This window comes from Macaca fascicularis, chromosome X (genome assembly GCF_037993035.2).
Source record: "Macaca fascicularis isolate 582-1 chromosome X, T2T-MFA8v1.1".
In the NCBI taxonomy this organism is placed as follows: domain Eukaryota; kingdom Metazoa; phylum Chordata; class Mammalia; order Primates; family Cercopithecidae; genus Macaca; species Macaca fascicularis.
In genome coordinates this window covers 88,363,435-88,382,363 of record NC_088395.1, presented here as the reverse complement: position 1 = coordinate 88,382,363, position 18,929 = coordinate 88,363,435, and the positions used below count along the sequence as shown (strand labels likewise).

Sequence of the window (18,929 nt, the reverse complement as noted above, 5' to 3'; positions counted from 1 at the left end):
TCTTAGTTGGGAAATAATTCAGAAATCTTTAGTTCAAAATCTTCCTTTGACAGATGAGTAGACTGTGCCAGCAAGAAAGGGAAGTACCTAAGTCACACAACTGGTAATTGGCAGAACCCAGACTGGAACCCAGGTGTCTTGAAACCTAGTCGAATTTTCTTACTTACTACCCCATGTAGCTTCCCCCCTGGATCAAATTTTCATAGCTGTCAGTTGCAACTTACTAACAGCTATTCCTATTACCAACGGTTTTTATGGCAGTGAATTACATTATTTTTGTCTTTTTGTCCAGTAGCCCCATTCCATGAGTTTTGAGGCATTTTTTATGGATACGTTTCTGACACTAAGGCAATTTTTGAGTTGACCTCCAATATGCTAAACCAATTCCATAGTCCTGTAAGAAAACTTCTGAATGACTGTTGCCCATTTTAAAATACTAAGGCAGCATGCAATTGTAGCCTGGAATGTAAATGTGATTGACGGTTTTCATTATTTATGAAAACACACCTTCACTTCAGATAGTGAACCATAAAATAGAAGACCATAAAGAAATAGAGTCCTGACAAATGAGAAATAAACAGATGCCGCAATTTATAGTGTTACTAATGGATACCCTCTGTTAACACTACAACAGCCACCAAATCTATACCATGGGGGACAAATTTTACTTTTGTCTGTTATCTGTCAGAATTTTACCAATTTCAGCATTTATAATGTCTATGAATATTTACTGCACTACTTTGAGTATCATAGTAATAATGGTTTATGTATTTCATCACTCAACTCACTATTTAATAGTTTATTTGAAGTTACGATCATTGTCACAACAATTTTTCACATTAAACACACATCACAAAACTAAGTAAATAATGACCTAGATTAAATTGCTTATCTCAAGTTAACCACTTACTCTGGAGTACTTTATATAGCTATAATAATGGCAATAATTTGCATATTTATAATGTATTAAAAGTATAAACATTGTGTTTTATATGCATATCACCAACATATTGTTTTCTGAATAAAAAGCATATTGAGTTATAATTTAAATATCATAATATTCACCCTTATAAAGTATACAATTGAGTGAAATTTAGTATATTCAAACAGCTGTGCAACCATCACCACTATCTAATTCCAGAATATCTTCACCACCCCGAAAAGAAATTCCTGAAACTTTAGCAGTCATTCCTTATCTGACCCTCCCCACAGCTCTTAGTAATCAATAATCTACTTTCTGACTCTATGGCTTTACCTGTTCTGAATATTTCATATACAGCCATCCCTCGGCATCTGTGGGGGATTGGTTTCAGGAACCAATGAAGATACTAAAATCTGTGGATAATTTAGTCCTTTACATAAAATGTTATAGTGTTTGCATATAATCTATGCACATCCTCCCATATACTTTAAATAATCTCTAGATTACTTATAATACCTAATACAGTGTAAGTGTTGTATAAATAATTGTTATATTTTACTGTTTATGGAATAATAATGAGAAAAAAGTTGTATATATGTTCAGAATGAATATGACCATCGTAGCTCTAGCTACAGTTTCAATCCATGCTTAGTTGAAGTATCAGATGGCAGAACTCACAGATATGCAGGGCCAACTATAAATGGAAACACAGAGTATGTGATGTTTTGCTTTTAGCTTCTTTCAATAACTGTGGTTTCAAGGTTCATCCATGTTGCAGTATGTATCACTTTATTACTTTTACAATGGAATGTTACCAAATAATATTCCATTGTACGGATATATTACATTTTGCTTTTGTCATTTTTTTAAGGACATTTGGGTTGGTTACACTTTTTGGTTATTCTGAATGATAGCTTTGCTCTGAACACTTATGTATAAGTTTTTTATGGTCATATGTTTTTACTTCTCTTAAGTATATACTTAGAGGGGAATTGTTTTGCTATATGGCAACTCTGAAGTTAAACATTCTCTGAAATTGCCATATTGTTTTTTAAAAAGGCTAAAAACATTTTATATTCCCACTAGTAATGTATAATGATTCCTATTTCTCCACATCCTTGGCAACACTTGTTATTATAACAATTGTATATGTAGATAACATGTATTTCAGACATTATTCATTCATACACATATAACATAAAATATAGCTATTATAGTCAGGTGTGAAGTAATAATTCATTGTAGTTTTGATATGTCTGTCTCTAAAGTGATGTTGAACATCTTTAAATTCATCTATTTTTAATTGCCTTATATATAATTTTGTTTTTGAGTTTTAAAGGTTCTTTCTAAATTTTGGATTCCAGACATGTATCAGATAAGTGATTTGCAAGTCATGATGATTTTGAAGAATGATTTTTTTTTTTTTTTGAGATGAAGTTTTATCCTTGTTGCCCAGTCTGGAGTGCAGTGGCGCGATTTCAGCTCACTACAAACTCTGCCTCCTGGGTTCAAGTGATTCGCCTGCCTCAGCCTCCCGAGTAGCTAGGATTACAGGCATGCGCCACCACACCCGGCTAATTTTGTATTTTTAGTAGAGGGTTTCTCCATGTTAGTCAGGCTGGTCTCGAACTCCCGACCTCAGGTGATCCACCCGCCTAGACCTCCCAAAGTGCTGGGATTACAAGCATGAGCCACCGCACCCAGCCAATGAATAATATTTTACAAATGTTGATGAAATACAATCTATCAATTTTTATTTATTTTATACTTTTGGAGTCATATTTAAGAACTATTGCCTAATCGAAAATTAACATCTATATATTCTTCTAAGACTTTTAAAATTTTGGCCCTTACATTCAGGTTTATTATCTATTTTGGGTTAATTTTTGTATATGATATAAAGAAAAGGCTCAATTTCATTCTTATGCCTGTGAAAATACAGTTTTTTTCTAGCACCATTTATTGAAGAATACATTTCCCCCATTGAATTGTCTTGGCACCACTCTTGAAAATCAATTGACCATAAATGTTAGGGTTATTTCTAGATTCTCAAATCTAATCCATTAATTTATACTGTCTACCACTATGCCAGTACCACAATCTATTTCTTTAGTAGTAAATTTTGAAGTTAATAAGTGGGGGTCTTCCACTTTGTTCTTATTTTCAGGATTGTTTTGCCTATTATGGATCCCTTGCACTTTCATATAAATTTTATGACTAACCATATCTATAAATAAATTAACCATATTTATTTATAAATAATTTGAGCATGTACAAAAAAAGAGATTGTCTTGTTAATTTCTGCAAAAAAAGACAAGAGGAACTGTGATATTAACTGCATTGAATCTGAAAGTCAATTGGGAAAATATTGCTACCTTAACAGTATCTAACAGTATCAGATCTTCCATTCTATGAACATAGAGCATCTTTCCACACATTTAGCTCTTCTTTAATTTTTTCCAACAATTGTTTTTAATTTTTAGAGTATAAGTTAAACATTTATTTTTTAACTATGCTTTTTTGATGCTATTGTAAATAGAATTGTATTCTTAATTTTATTTTTGAATTATTTGTTGCTATTGTACAGAAATACAATTGATTTCTGTACACTGATAATGTACTCTATAAATGTCCTAAATTTATTAATTTTAGTTGTATGTGTGTATTTACTGAGTTTTTCTATATACAAGTTTGTTATTAGCAAGTAGAGATACCTTGACTTCTTTTTTTATCTGATGTCTTTTATTTATTTTGTCCTTACCTTCAGTACAAGGCTGAATGGAAAGTGAGAGCAGAAATCCTAGTCTTGCTCCTCATTGTCATAGGATCAATGTTTTCAGTCTTTCCACTTTAACTATGATGTTAACTCTCACTTTTTTACAGATGCCCTCCACCAGGTTGAGGAAGTTCCCTTCTAGTCCTAGTTTGCTAAGCGTTTTTATTGTGCAAATTTATTCAATTTTTAAAAAATTATTTTTCTCTGTTTATTGTGATAATCATGTGATTTTTGCCCTCTCTTTGGTGAATACAGTGTTAAACATTAATTGATTTTCAGATGTTAATCTAAGCTTGCATTTTAGGAATAAATCTCACTAGATTATGGTGTATAATTATTTTAATATATTGTTGAAATATATTTTTCTAATATTTTGTTAAACATTTTCTATCTATAGCTATGAGGTATATTAGCATACAATTTTTTGATATTTTTGTCAATTTTATTAATTCAAGTTTCATCTTTTCTAGTTTAAAACATGTGTAGAATTGATATTAATTTTTCTTCAAATATTTGGTAGAAGTAATTAGGAAAATCATGTAGATTTATGCTTTTCTCTGTGGGAAGTTTCTAAATTTGCTAATTCAGTCTCTTCATTTTTATAGATCTGTTCATATACTCCATTTATTTTTAAATAAATTTTGGTAGCTTATGTATTTGTATATTTAATCTAGATTATCTAATTTGTTGGCATATAATTGTGCACAATATTCCTTTAAAATACTATTTATTTCTATAAGGTTAATAGTGATATATTTTTTTCATTCCTGAACTCATTAATTTTAGACTTCTCTCATTTTTCCTTGGTCTGTCTAGGTAAAGATTTTTCAATTTTGCTGAAAGTTTCTAAATACCAACATTTAGTTTTATTTTTTCCAATTGTTTTCCTATTCTGTTTTCATTTATTTTTGCTCTAAGAGTTATAATTATTCCCTTTCATCTACTAAATTTGGGTTTAGTTTATGCTACTTTTTCTAATTTCTTAAGATAAAAATCTAGGGTATTGATTTGATGTTATCTTTCCTTTTTAAATATAGGCAGAAGCTATAAATTTCCTCTAAGTACTACTTAGACTGTATCCCTTAAATTTTGGCATGCTGTGGCTTATTTTCATTTATTCAAAGGTATTTTATTTTTTTTCCTGTGATTTATGGCTTAATCTGTTGTTTATTTAGGATTGTATTGTGTAATTTCCACAAACTTGTGAATATTTGTAATTTTCTTTTGTTATTAATTTTTAAATTTCAACATCCCTTTATAATAAACACTCACAAAAATTGTCATGGAAGAAACATTCCTCAACAAATAATAGTCATATACAAAACAACAAAAGCTAATACAATACTGACAGGGAAAAAAAAAATCTGAAAGCCTCTCCTCTAAACTCAGGAACCAGAAAAGGATTCAAACTCTTACTACTGTTATTCTACATAGTACTTGAAGTCCTAGTTAAAGAAGACAAAAGAAAGATATAAAGGGCATCCAAATTGGAAAGAAAGTACTCAAATTATCCTTGTTTGCTGATGATATGATCTTATATTTGCAAAAATCTAAAGACTCCACAGAAAATCTATTAGAACTGATAAACAAATGTATTAAAGTTGTAGGACACAAAATCAACCTACAAAAATTAGTATCATTATATGTGCCGACAACAAACGATCTGAAAATGAACTGAAGAAAGTAATCCCATTTATAATAGGTGCAAATCAAATAAAACATCTAGGAATTAACCAGAAAGGTGAAATACCTGTAAAATGAAAAATACAAAACATTGATGAAGAAATTGAGGAAGACACGAAAAAGTGGACAGATATTCCTTGTTCATGGATTGTAGGAAACAATATTGTTAATAATGTCTATACTTCCCAAAGCAATCTACAGATGCATGCAATCCCTGTTCAAAATATCAATGACATTCTTCACAGAGAAAAAAACCCCTAAGATTTATATGAAACTGAGAGGAGGTTCTAGCTGGGCTATCTGGGTCGAGTAGGGGCTCAGAAAGCTGTGAAACTCACTCATTTCCTGTAACAGGACTTACTTTGATCCTGGATAAATAATATTGAACATATATGCTTAAAATATTCCTAACATTAGAATTTGTATATGTGTTTTCTTTCTCAAGAAAACTATAAACAGCAACACTTTTGCTGTAAGCTTTTCTGTGTCCGCTCTTCCTCTCTCCCTTCCCTCTCCCCTAAAACTAAAAAGAATGTTAAAAGTCCGTTTTTCTGTGATCATCAGATCTTATCTATGCTCCCAATTCCAATTCCTTGTAAACACAATTTGAAAATCCTGTGAGATCCTGTCTCCTTTGCCGTGCCGCTCCAATGTTATAAAGTAAATAAAACTTAAGTTAAAATTCCGGTTTTCCTCAAGATCTAAGACATATTATTTGTCTTTGTCTTTTGCTCTGGCAACATCTTCCCGCCGCACGTATTTCCTGCCTTAAAAAGTTTAAAAAGTAATCAAAAAAATCTAACACTGGCTACCCGCTGGGGACCCCTTCCACGCTGTGGAAGCTTTATACTATCACTCTGCTCAATAAAGACTACAGCTTTTTTTCTCTGGGTCCCATCCGTGTCTCTCTCTCACCGAGGGCTGCCGCCACACCAAATCTTTGGCGTGGCTAAGGCAAGAACCTTTGGTGTTACATTTTGGCAAGCCAGCCAGGAGAATCTCCAGGAAAGGCATCTAGATCGTCATGTGATGAGTAGGACTGGAACTCTTTTGCTTGCTATTCTGTCCTGTCCTTCCTTAGAATTCGGAGGCTAGTTTACAATCCCACCAACAGTGTAAAAGTGTTCCTATTTCTCCACATCCTCTCCAGCACCTGTTGTTTCCTGACGTTTTAATGATTGCCATTCTAACTGGTGTGAGATGGTATCTCATTGTGGTTTTGATTTGCATTTCTCTGATGGCCAGTGATGATGAGCATTTTTGCATGTGTCTGTTGGCTGTATGAATGTCTTCTTTTGAGAAATGTCTGTTCATATCCTTTGCCCACTTTTTGATGGGGTTGTTTGTTTTTCTTCTTGTAAATTTGTTTGAGTTCTTTGTAGGTTCTGGATATTAGCCCTTTGTCAGATGAGTAGATTGCAAAAATTTTCTCCCATTCTGGAGGTTGCCTGTTCACTCTGATGGTAGTTTCTTTTGCTGTGCAGAAGCTCTTTAGTTTAATTAGATCCCATTTGTCAATTTTGGCTTTTGCTGCCGTTGCTTTTGGTGTTTTAGACATGAAGTCTTTGCCCATGCCTATTAGATCCCATTTGTCAATTTTGGCTTTTGCTGCCGTTGCTTTTGGTGTTTTAGACATGAAGTCTTTGCCCATGCCTATGTCCTGAATGGTACTACCTAGGTTTTCCTCTAGGGTTTTTATGGTATTAGGTCTAACATTTAAGTCTCTAATCCATCTTGAATTAATTTTCGTATAAGGAGTAAGGAAAGGATCCAGTTTCAGCTTTCTACTTATGGCTAGCCAATTTTCCCAGCACCATTTATTAAATAGGGAATCCTTTCCCCATTTCTTGTTTCTCTCAGGTTTGTCAAAGATCACATGGCTGTAGATGTGTGGTATTATTTCTGAGGACTCTGTTCTGTTCCATTGGTCTATATCTCTGTTTTGGTACCAGTACCATGCTGTTTTGGTTACTGTAGCCTTGTAGTATAGTTTGAAGTCAGATAGCGTGATGCTAGTTCAACCATTATGGAAAACAGTAAGGCGATTCCTCAAGGATCTAGAACTAGATGTACCATATGACCCAGCCATCCCATTACTGGGTATATACCCAAAGGATTAGAAATCATGCTGCTATAAAGACACATGCACACGTATGTTTATTGTGGCACTATTCACAATAGCAAAGACTTGGAATCAACCCAAATGTCCATCACTGACAGATTGGATTAAGAAAATGTGGCACATATACACCATGGAATACTATGCAGCCATAAAAAAGGATGAGTTTGTGTCCTTTGTAGGGACATGGATGCAGCTGGAAACCATCATTCTTAGCAAAATATCACAAGAACAGAAAACCAAACACCGCATGTTCTCACTCATAGGTGGGAACTGAACAATGAGATCACTTGGACTTGGGAAGGGGAACATCACACACTGAGGCCTATCTTGGGGGGGGGGAGGGGGGAGGGATTGCATTGGGAGTTATACCTGATGTAAATGAAGAGTTGATGGGTGCTGACGAGTTGATGGGTGCAGCACAGCAACATGACACAAGTATACATATGTAACAAACCTGCACGTTATGCACATGTACCCTAGAACTTAAAGTATAATAATAAAAAAAAAAAAAATAAATAAATAAATAAATAAATAATTCGGAGGCTAAACCCGGAACTTTTCGGTCACTTAAAGGCGATTAGCGTGGCAGCTGGACTAAAGACACTGGTGTCAGACTGTCCGAAAAAGCGCTCTCTAACAACCCCGGACCCTCAGGGGCTGGGAATGTCCGTTAGTCTGGATCCAGTTCATAACACTTTCACTTTCCGTGGAGGTCCCAAAGTACACCCAGGAGTTATCAGCGGATGTTCTAGTCTCCCAGATTTCCTGGTTGAGACCACGGCCCCGCCAGGGGCTCCCCCTGAAAGGGTTACTGAGCCTGAGACCGCCACATCTTCTGACCCCTGCCTCCTGGGTCCTAATGTCCCCGGGCTAGACTTCTTTCCTCATCTTGCAAGCGAGGTTATTCCCGCTAGGCCGGATGAAGATTCCTTATTTAGAAGTCTTTTTTTTTTTTTTTTTTTGAAATTTAAAAATATTTACTGAACAGAAATATAAACATAAGCCCCCAAAGAAAATAACATGACAAACTTTGAGTAAAATGTAATTTCCCCCTAATTAATATAACTGCTTTCTGTTCATGGTTTACAGAATGATGGATCTTTCCCTTCTATCCCTTTGTACCTATGTGTATCTAGCAGAAAAGTTCTTAGCTGTGGCTATGGGCACACAGAAACTTCCTATAGATGATTATGTTCAAATGTTTGTTTACTTTCCCCAGAATAAATTGGGGCACTGGCACTGGCTGGATTGATCACAAAACAGATACTCAGGAAGGTCTGATCCTCTTGAGTTCCACGTTTATGAGCAAAAATTGGACGCCATGGCTCGCTAACAGAAATTTTGTTGAATGTGTAGATATGGCACCCATCACTAACATTGTAAAAGGAAATGGACCTCATACCTACATCCAGGAAAATCCCCACTCTGTGCAACTGGGGACTCACCCAGAGAGGAGTCAGGCATACCGCTGGCGGCAAAGACCTTTCCTTTTCCGCAACCCACAGTCAAGAAGCCGTGTTCTGAAGAAAGCACAATCTTCCCCTGTCGGTTCACAGATTCCTTACAAATGCCTACATCCCATACTTCGCTGGTGCCCACGTCCACCTCCCAGTAATGGCGGCCGGAAGTAAAGCAAGGGGCGCCCAGGACGCACAGTGCAATGTGGAACCTCTCAGCTTGCTCCTTCCTATTCTGGCTGAAATCCCGACTTCGGAAGCTCCTCAGGTCTTCAGAAATGATGAGATAGTTGTTGGCTGTGTCCACATCCAAAGTCATATCCACTTGAAACTTCCTTATCTTTGGGTTCGTTGTTAGAATAGATTTCAGCTTGGGCTCTAGTTCCTTGATGATGGAAACCTGCGCCCTCAGCTTGTACTTTGGCTTGATGTCATTCTTCTGAGAGACCACAGAGCAGAAGCGGCACAGTAAACCTTCCCCATCGGGCTCCTTCTGCAGTGCATTGAGGCATTGAAGGCGGCAGGCATATCTGCATTTCGGCTGCATGGGTTCTTCAAGATCTTTTAGACAGACAGGACATCTAATGATTTGTTTGAAGTGTTCAGCCACGGCAAATAGTCTCTCCTTCCGGAGTTTCTCCCCTGGCCTCCAGCTGCTTCTGTGGACAACTCAGATCTCTAGAAGCCTTGTATACTTGGGGTGGTGCCCAAAAGATCCCTGTTCATGGTGCCTTCCAGGGTTTAGACAGGTGTCACCACTCGATGGCTATTTTAAAGGGCCAGTTCCCCACCATAGTGTATGGTCCCCCACATCAAGACAATTTAAAGACAGCTCTGTAGTTTTCATGTAGATGGTAGCCAAGCCTTACAGCATTTCCTCCATTGCTCCCCAAATAGACTTTCCCCTTCCTTGGGGCCTCTCAAGTACAATCTGTGGTGAGTGGGTATAGCTCTTAGAGCCGACATTAAAACAGTTACGGGGATTCCTTAAAATCACTGACTTTGGCCAACTGTGAATTCCTAAATACAATAAAATGACCAGGCCACTCTATACCCTAATAAAAAAAAAAAAACTCAAAAGACAAACACCCATCTAATAAAAACCAAAAACAAAAACAGCCTTCAAAACTTTAAAACAGGCTCTAGTACAAACTCCAGCCCTGAGCCTCCCCACAAGACAAAATTTCTCTTTATATGTCACCAAAAAAAAAAGAAATAGCTCTTAAAGTTCTCACTCAAACTCATGGGACAACCCTACAACTAGTAACATACCTAAATTAAAAAAATGAATATAGTAGCCAAAGACTGGCCTCACTGTTTACAGGTGGTTACAACAATAGCCATCTTAATGTCTAAGACTATTAAAATAATAGAAGGAAAAAAATCTCACCATCTAGACTACTCATAATGTAAACAACATATTAAAACTAAAAAAAGTTTGTGACTCAACCGCCTACTCAAATAACAGACACTACTCCTTAAGGGACCAGTATTTCAAATACACACGTGTACAGCCCTCAACCCTGCCACTTTTCTCCCAGAAGATGAGGAACCAATTACACATAACTACCAACAAATTATAACTCAGACTTATGCCACCCAAAAGAATCTCCTAAAAGTCCCCTTAGCTAACCCTAACCTTAACCTGTACTCCAGTAAAAATTCTTTTGTAAAAAATAAAGTACAAAAAACAGACTATGCCATAGTTAATGATACAACAGTACTTAAAAGTAAGCCTCTTCCCCCAGGGACCAGTATTCATTTAACAGAACTAGTAACACTTATGCAAGCCTTAAAACGAAAAATAAATAAATAAATAAATGTATACACAAATAACAAGTATACTTATCTAGTCCTACATACACATACTACAATATAGAAAAAGTTCCTAACCTCTAAAAAAAACCCATTAAAATCATAAAGTTATTACACACAATACAAAAAAGTTATTACACACAATACTAAAAAAGTAACAGTCTTACACTGCCAAGGCCAAAAAAAAAAAAAAAAAACACGCCAGACACTAAGGCCAAACTTACTGCTAGAGAAAACTTTCCTCCAAAAATGCCCATAAAAGGACCCCTGGTATAAAACAACTCCCTTCAAAAAGTTAAGCCCCAGTATTCCCCAATTAAAACAAAATGGGGACTTTCACGAGGACATAATTTTCTCCCCTCGGGGTGACTAACAACAGCAACAAAAAAGGTACTTATACCCAAAGCCGGCCAATAAAAAATACTTAAAACCCTTCACCAACTTCTCATATGGATATTAGAAGTATCCATAAGATGTCCACATCCTTATTTACAGGGCCACACCTCCTCAAAACCATCTGACAATTAGTCAAAGCCTGTAAAGTGTGCCCCCAAAAAAACCCCTTAGTTCACCATAAGGTCTCCCCAAAAAGACAAAAAAAAAAAAGAAGACATTATCCTAGAGAAGACTAACAGTTAAATTTTACCCATATGCCAAAGTCAAAAAAATTTCAGTACTTATTGGTCTATGTTAATACCTTTACAAATTAAATAAAAGCCTTCCCTTACAAAACAAAAATAGGCCCCCAAAATGGTTAAAGTCTTAGTTCATAAAATAATTCCTAAATTTAAACTTCCCAAAAACATACAAAACAACAATAAACCAACTTTTGACACTACAATAACTCAACAAATTTCGAAGACACTAAAAATACACTATCACCTTCGCTGTGCCTAGAGGCCACAATCCTCAAAAAAAGTCAAAACAAAAAAACAAACAAACAAACAAAAAATATATACACCATGGACTACTATGCAGCCATAAAAAAGGATGAGTTCGTGTCCTTTGTAGGGACATGGATGAAGCTGGAAACCATCATTCTCAGCAAACTGTCTCAAGGACAAAAAGCCAAACACATGTTCTCACTCACAGGTGGGAACTGAACAATGAGAACACGTGGACACCAGAAGGGGAACATCACACACCAGAGCCTGTCATGGGGTGCGGGGAGGGAGGAAGGATAGCATTAGGAGATATACCTAATGTAAATGACGAGTTAATGGGTGCAGCACACCAACATGACACATGTATAGATATGTAACAAACCTGCATGTCGTGCACATGTACCCTAGAACTTAAAGTATAATAAAAACAAAACAAAAGTGTAAAAATAAAATAAAATAAAATAAAAAGCTAATGAAACACTTAAAAGACATTTAAAAAAAATTACCACAAAAAACCTCATCGCCCATGGCCCACTTTCTTGCCCATAGCCTTATTAAATAAAAATTTGAAACTCTACTCACAAAATGGGACTCAGTCCATATAAAATACTATTTGGACAGCCTTTTCTCACAAATAACCTCCTACTCAACCAAAAAGTGGCCAATTTATTCAAAAATATAATTTCTCTAACAAAATATCAACAAAATCTTAAAATTTTACCTAAGAAGTATAACAAAGAAAAATAAAATTATTTCGAACAAAAAATCTAGTATTGGTCAAGTCTCTCTCCCCTCTACCTCTCCATCTATAAATCCCTTATGGGAGGGACCATACTCAATAATCCTCTCTACCCCCACCATAGTTAAAGTAGTAGGAGTAAAATCCTAAATTCACAACACCCAAGTCAAACCTTAAATATCTCCTAAAAAACTTACAAAATTATCAACTCAAAAGTCACAAAGTCAGCCAGACCAGCTTCAATACACCTGTCAGCCACTAGAAGACCTACGTCTCCTATTAAAAAATAAAAAAAAAAAATAAAAATAAAAAAAAAACCTCCAGCCAAAAAAACTCCTACTGTTAATTCTAAAAAAAAAAAAAAAAAAAACAGAAACACTTTTTCCTACCTAAAAGAAAAAGTAAAAACCTACATAATCTTTAACATCTCTCCTTACTCTTTTTAATAAAATCCTTCTACTGTTTCATTACATTATTAAACAGTATACTAACTATACTTTTTACAGTAAAATTATATACTGTAACTCCAGCAGAGACAAAAATCTTAATCACATCAACCTTTCTTCTATCGTCCTTCCAACAACAATTTACTCCTTTTTCCCTCCTCTTTCCTATGACCGTTCCACCTACAACACGTCACAACTCCTCTTAAGCCTCCTGCCACCCTCCTTGTACTTATGTTCCTTTCTCCAACTATAACACACCCCCCATGTCAGTGTGCCTCTCCTAAAAGAGTCAACTGACATTCTCTCAAAAACTCTTGGGAATTAGGTAGCCCCTTCCAGACACCCACACCTTTTGCCACATACACTTGTATATATAGAAAAAGGTGTTATAAAATTACTTCTCTCTGTTCTCACAATAGCCGTACATATCACCAAAAAAAAAATCCAAACTAACTCCCTAAAAAATGGGGGGCCAACACTTATTAGACATATTATACCCATATAGGTATGTCTAACTAAGGAGAAGTTCAAAATAAGACTAAAAAATGACATATCCAACAAATAATTTAAAATTTAGTACAACTCTCCAATACTCCCAGTCCATATAAAAAAATTAGACCTTTCCAGACTACAAAAAACTCTTAACTCTCATTCCCATCTCTAAAGCCTGTTTAACACCACCCTTACAAAAATACAAAAAGGCTCTCCTAATAATCCACCCAACTGCTGAGTGTGTCTTCCCTTATGTTTTCAACCATATGTCCCAGTCCCTGTCCCCAAACAGTAAAACTTATCCACCCCAGTCCTAAACATCACCAAATTAATCAGTCCCATAGTCATCAGTTTACCAACCACACAGACCTCAAATCTCACATGCATAAACTTCAACATGACTCTCAATTAAAACGCCTCCCAATGTCAGTCCTAAACATCAATAACCTCAGGTTTCACCTGTCTAACTTCAGACATTTTTTTCATCTATAATAACACAGCCTATGAATTCCTAAACGGCACTCCAAAAAAACTATACTTTCTCTCCTTTCTAACACCTCCCATGTCCATATATACTAAACAAAAGTTACAAAGTCTCCTTATACCCCAATCTTACCACACACAAGCCCTTATTGTCCCTTTTATTATAAAAGGCAAAATACTAGGCAAACTTAAGACTAAAATTAGAGACATAATCTCCTCCACCCAATTCTATTATAAATGATCACAAAAATTAAATAATAGCATAAAACAAGTTGCCATCTCCCTAGTGACCCTACAAAGCCAACTTAATTCTCTAACTATGGTAGTCCTTCAAAACCAGAGAGCCCAAAACTTATTAACAACTAAAAGAGAAAAAAGCTGCCTCTTCTTAAAAAAAAAAAAAAAAAAAAAGTTACTATTTCGTTGATCAGTCAAAAATCATTACTAAAAAATAAAATAAAATAAAATAATTTAAAAACTTAAGCACTCAAAGCCCTAAAACATATTTAATAAATAAATACCTTGACTCCTCCCCTTTCTAGGCCCTACAACAGCCATCCTACTATTACTCACTTTCGGGCCTTACATTTTTAACCTCCTTGTCAAATTTGTTTCCTCCAAAATCAAGGCCATCAAACTACAAACGATCTTACAAATAAAACCTCAAGTAAACTCAACTCACGACTTCTACCAAGGACTCCTATGTCAACCCACTGGTCCCTCACTAACCTAAAAATTTCCCCTCTAAAAGATGCCACAACTACAGGGAACTTTGTTCTCCCCTAATCAACAAAAAGTAACCAAAACAATGTTGCCCAATTCCCAACAGCAGTTGGGATGTCCAGTCTAAAAGGGAGACTGAGAGGGGGTTCCAGCTGGGCTTCCTGAGTCGAGTAGGGGCTCAGAAAGCTGTGAAACTAACTCATTTCCTGCAACAGGACTTACTTTGGTCCTGGATGAATAATATTGAAGATATATGCTTAAAATATTCCTAACATCAGAATTTGTACATGTGTTTTCTTCCCCAAGAAAGTTATAAACAGCAAAACTTTTGCTGTAAGCTTCCCTGTGTCCTCTCTCCCTCTCTCCCTTTCCCCTCAGGTAAAACTAAAAAGAATTTTAAAAGCCCTTTTTTCTGTGATCAGCAGACCTTATTATTCTCCCAATTCCAATTCCTTTTAAACACAATTTGTAAAATCCTGTGAGATACTGTCTTCTTTGCTGTGCCCCTACAAGGTTATAAAGTAAATAAAACTTAAGTTACAATTCCGAGTTTCCTCAAGATCTAAGACATGTTAATTGTCTTTGTTTCTTTTTTTGTTTTGTTTTGTTTTCTTTTTTTAATTTCTTAATTATTATTATTATACTTTAAGTTCTAGGGTACATGTGCATAACGTGCAGGTTTGTTACATATGTATACTTGTGCCATGTTGGTGTGCTGCACCCATCGTTTCTTGCTCTGGTGACATCTTCCCGCCACACGTATTTACGCCTTAAAAAGTTTAAAAGGTAATCAAAAATCTAACACTGGCTACCCACCCGCGACGCCTTCCACGCTGTGGAAGCTTTATACTATCACCCTGCTCAATAAAGCCTACAGCTTTTTAACTCTAGGTCCGATCCGTGTCTCTCTCTCCCGGCGGGCTGCCGCCACACCAAAACTTTGGTGTGGCTAAGGCAAAAACCTTTGGTGTTACAAAAAACCACAAAAGGCCTCAAATAGTCAAAGTTATCCCAGGAAAAAAAAAACTGGAGAAATTACATTACCTGACTTCAAATTATAATACTGAGCTATATTAACCAAGATACCACGATACTGGCATTAAAGCAGGAATATAAACCAACAGAACTGAATACAGAGCAAAGAAGCAAATCTACACATCCACAATGAACTCATTTTTGGCAAAAAGCCAAGAATACACCTTGGGAAAGAGACAGCCTCTTCAATAAATAGTGCTGGGAAAACTGGTTAGCCATACTGAAAAGAATAAAACTAGACTACTATATCTTCCCACATACAAGCATCGAATCAAAATAGATACTTAAACATGAGACCTCAAACTATGAAACTAATCAAAGAAAACCCTGAAGAAACTTTTCAGGACAATGGACTGGGCAAGAATTTCTTGAGTAATACCCCACAAATACAGATAACAAACACAAAAATGGACAAATGGAATCACATCAAGTTAACACACTTATACACAACAAGGGAAACAATTAAAAAAAACATGAAGAGACAACACACAGAGTAAGATAAAATATTTGTAAGCTATCCATCTAACAAAGGATTAGTAATTAAAATATACAAGGGAATTCTACAACTCTATAGGAAAAATATCTAATAATCCAGTTAAAAATGGTCAAAAATTCTTAATAGACATTTCTCAAAAGAAGACATACAAATGGCAAACATGCATATAACAAGGTGTGGAACATTGTTGATCATCAGAGAAATGAATATCAAAACTACAGTGAGATATCATCTCGCCCCAGTTAAAATGGCTTTTATACAAAAAATAGGAAATAAAAAATACCGTTGAGGATGCGGAGAAAAGGTAACACGATTACACGGTTAGTGGGAAAGTAAAATAGTACCACAATTTTTGGAGACTCCTCAAAAAACTAAAAAGAAAGCTACCATGTGATCCAGCAGTTCCACTGCTAGGTATATTCCCATAAGAAAGGAAATCTGTATATTAAAAAGATACCTGCTCTCTCAAATGTTTCAGCACTATTCACAATAGCCAAGATTTGCAAGCAACCTAAGTGTCCCTCAACAGACAAATGGATAAAGAAAAAACCTGGTACATAAGCACAATGGACTGCTATTCAGCCATAAAAACGAATGAGATCCTTTCATTTGCAAAAACTTGAATAGAATTCAAGATAATTCTGTTAAGTGAAATAAGCCACGCATTGAAAGACAAACTTTGTATGTTTTCACTTACTTTTGAAAGCTAAAAATTGAAACAATCAAATCGTGGAGATAGGAGGTAGAAAAATGATTACCAGCATCTGGGAAGGGTAGTAGGTGATGAGAGTGGGTTTCGTTCATATGTACAAAAAAAATACTTAAAGAATGAAAAAGACATAGCATTTGATAGCGTAACCGTGTGACTACAGTCAATAACAATTTATCGTATATTTTAAAATAACTAAAAGTGTATACTTAGATTGTTCATAACACAAAGAATGGATAAATGCTTGAGGCAATGAATATCTGTACCCTGATGTGATGATTACATCTTGTATGCCTGTACCAAAATATCTCATGTATCCCATAAATATATATACCTACTAGGTAACCACAAAAATTAAACATAAAAAATTAAAAGTAAATTAATTTTGTAAGTGTAATGAAATTCTTGTTTTTTAAGCATATTTTATCTGTAGCCAAATTAAAGTTATATATATCTGGAAGTTTGTTGACATGGTATCATTTACAGTGACATTATTTCAGACAAAATGTAGTTCTAGGAAAATACAAGTAAGACAAGCTACTGTATCTACTGCAATACTGGTTAATTATGTTATGAATCCTCATGCTGTCAGATACTTTTGGTCACCTCAGATCAAATTTAAGGTCAGGCACAGTAACTCACGCCCGTAATGCCAACACTTTGGGAGGCCGAGGTGGGTGGATCACTTGAGGTCAGGAGTTCGAGACCAGACTGGCCAACATTGTGAAATCCTGTCTCTACTAAAAATACAAAAATTAGCCAGATGTGGTGTCACAGACCTGTAGTGCCAGCTACTTGGGAGGCTGAGGCAGGAGAATCGCTTGAACCCAGGAGGCAGAGGTTGCAGTGAGCAGAGATCGAGCCACGCACTCCAGCCTGGGAGACAGAATGAGACTGTGTCTCAATAAAAAAAAAAAAAAAAGAAAAGAAAAAAAGAAAAAGAGAAAAAATATTAAGAAACAATGACATGATTATAACATTAGTTTTTTTAGGCATACTAATATTAAGGTATTTATTCAGGATGGCATTTGTGAGGGTAGTGAGCCTGGAGGTGAGAAAACAGTTTGAAAGCTATTAGTAATAACCAAGATGTGAGGTAAAAGCAGATAATACATGTGTTTTCATTTTCTCTTAATTTCATTTGAATGTTTATTGGTACAATATAAGAGATCATTATGTCCATGCCTTTCTCTCACTACTTTGTGAACTCTTTAGAGACATGCCATGTCTTTTGATCTCACAATGTCAATATCCCTTGAATTAATTAATAGTAAGTCACTGTTTTTCTCCCTATCTTTAATTTGAGTGAACAAATTGCCAGAGGGCTTAGATAGGCCTCTTCATAAAAAGGAAGAAACATCGGTAAGGAATTCTCAAAGGCTATTTCTCTAAATTATATAAATCTAAATTCATTTGACCGGTATCTCAACATCCCAATTCTCAAATACTTCATAGGAGCATAGGAGTGATAATTTATGATAAATGCTAGAAGAAAATTTGCATGAACTCAGTTCTTAATTTATTTCCTCAAACAAAAATCCTAAATAAATGCTATGCATTATCTTATCTGCTCAGTGAAATAAAAAGAAAAATTTCCCTCCAATGTGCAATAAATACATACATAACATATCACTGAGAATTATACGTGCTTCAAATGTTTGTATATTTTGTGGACTTTAATAATGTTTTACACTTAATAGATATTATAAAAGTAAGTTTAGTATTAGACAAATTTTTATTAAATTTAAATAAAAGTTCATAGGCTTGAGACACTTGATGAATTTAAATAATAAGAATAAGTAACCCTTGGCCCAATTTAAGGGGTATTTTTTTCCATAATCACTTACTGTATTTAACAACTGAACATGGTTTAAAGCAGAAATGTTTTTTTGGAAAACCACAGGAGGCCAGGCATGCTGGCTCACGCCTGTAATCCCAGCACTTTGGGAGGCCAAGGCAGGCGGATTGCCTGAGCTCTGGAGTTCAAGACCAGCCTGGGTAACACAGTGAAAACCTGTCTCTACTAAAATACAAAAAAAAAAAAAAAAAAAAATTAGCCTGGGATGGCAGCATGTGCCTGTAATCCCAGCTATTCAGGAGGCTGAGGCAGTAGAATTGCTTGAACCTGGGAGATGGAGGTTGCAGTG

At 35.5% G+C, this 18,929-nt stretch overlaps 1 pseudogene; it reads right to left on the bottom strand.

Annotated features, from left to right (window-relative positions):
- Positions 1-8,681: 8,681 nt before the first annotated feature.
- Positions 8,682-9,843, bottom strand: LOC102123540 (ret finger protein-like 4A; annotated as a pseudogene).
- Positions 9,844-18,929: the final 9,086 nt, after the last annotated feature.